At 34.9% G+C, this 1,743-nt stretch overlaps 1 long non-coding RNA gene across 1 annotated transcript; it reads left to right on the top strand.

The window, feature by feature from the left end:
* Positions 1 to 378: 378 nt before the first annotated feature.
* Positions 379 to 879, top strand: LOC125873083 (uncharacterized). The gene is made up of 2 exons (XR_007447191.1): positions 379 to 544; positions 640 to 879. It is a non-coding gene; the product is annotated as an uncharacterized LOC125873083 (long non-coding RNA).
* The last annotated feature ends 864 nt before the right edge of the window (positions 880 to 1,743 follow it).

Raw genomic sequence — 1,743 nt, 5'->3', positions numbered from 1 at the left:
AACATTATTAATATATCATAATCAATACTATTCTCATACATTCTATTAAACGACCGCTATAAAAATACTCTGAATTTCCTATCTCATAAGTGAAATTAATTTTATTTTCACAAATGAGTAACATAGTTCATTCATTCTTTAAAGATATTTTTAGCAACTAGCATAACATATCTAGCGTAATCTTATATGTAGGATAGAGGGTGCATACATTTTATCATTATGTCGTGGAGGTAGAAAGACTATTTCGGAAAACCTCGAAGTACAAAGAAGAAGAAAAGGGACTAAAATTTCAAGCACCCCTTATTGGGGGTCATTCTTGCACATCATCCGTTTAGAGCCACAAGATTGGGCCTAAAAACTGGACCCAAGTCGAACTAACATTTTAAGCCCATCGGTGATCCACATATCTCACATCTCTAGGGTTTGCTATATAATTGAGCTGAACCCTAATTTCATCATCTTTCATCACTGCCGCATTTGAAATATTCTCTCTGTGAAGTGAAGAGAACTCTACGATCATCACCAATTAAGAATGAGAGCTAAGGTAACATCAATTCTGTAGCATGAAATTTCTCCATTTTCACTCATTCCGTAAGTTTTTATGCTCAATTTTGTAATTTTTTTTTGTTTTTTCTTCAGTGGAAGAAGAAGCGTATGAGGAGGTTGAAGAGGAAGCGCCGAAAGATGAGACAGAGATCGAAGTAGAACCACATTCCGCAGTTCTCAACGGTCTATCTATGCTTATCGTCTTCTTTAGGCTTATGCTGTTTAAGTTTTAGTTTGAAATTTCAGTAACATTTGAGTTGTGATTTTGTTCTAATTACACCGAATTCAAATTTTTGGTATTCGATTTTGGCTATGGATTTATGCTTCTTATTATTCGTGTCTTTTCGCTCTATTTTATCTACGTCGTTCCTCGTTCTTTGTTTTGAATTGTCTGCATTTATATATTTGTGAAAATATGCTTTATTTGTGCTGAACAGCTTTTGGAAACAGCCTCCCTGCCTCCTCTGCGAGGTATGATTAATATTTGCACACACTCTATCTTCGTTAGACTCCACCTATGAGATTACACTGGGTATGTTGTTTATATAATTGTGAAATTCGCTCACGAAGTGTTTATATCGTGTGACAATCTTTGCCGCTTTGGGCTTAAGATTGTTTGTCTAATTAAATGCCAAATTGATGTTGGATCATTATGGAATGCACACATTGCCTAGGTTTTTTCATCCAAAAAAAGTAGTACATCAGCATGCTTTATGCTGATACCATACGGTCCATTTTAGATAGCAATTTAAATTTGGTTCCATGCTGTAGTGAAAACTCATTTGAGTTTCGTATTGGAGATGATACAAAACTTGGAGATTGTTTGAAGTTTGAACTGAAATTTTAGTAAAGTTCAGTTTTTGATTAAAGGCATTTTCATGCCAAGCGAGTTTGAAACGTGTTTTTGTGGTGTCGGTAGCAATTGAATTCCTAAACCTGTTCTGATGTGGTTTAACTTGTATGTTCAAGTAGCAGACATGTTTAAATGAAGCAATATGGGCAGTGAGTATGAACTTGCTTGTGAGCAGATTGAGGTGTAGTAGTAGTAGTTGAATTATTAATTCAAGATATATTTTGAAACTGGACCTTAGTTTTTCTTTATCAGGATGGGAAAATGAGATCTACTCTTCCAGTGTTAGCCTAGTAGGTGCACCTGGGATGCAATAAATTTAAGTGTTATGTATGTCTTGTATAAGA

The sequence above is a fragment of the Solanum stenotomum genome, chromosome 8, assembly GCF_019186545.1.
Source record: "Solanum stenotomum isolate F172 chromosome 8, ASM1918654v1, whole genome shotgun sequence".
Classification (NCBI taxonomy): domain Eukaryota; kingdom Viridiplantae; phylum Streptophyta; class Magnoliopsida; order Solanales; family Solanaceae; genus Solanum; species Solanum stenotomum.
The sequence above is the reverse complement of the archived record's forward strand: the minus strand, read 5'-3'. Positions and strand labels throughout refer to the sequence as shown.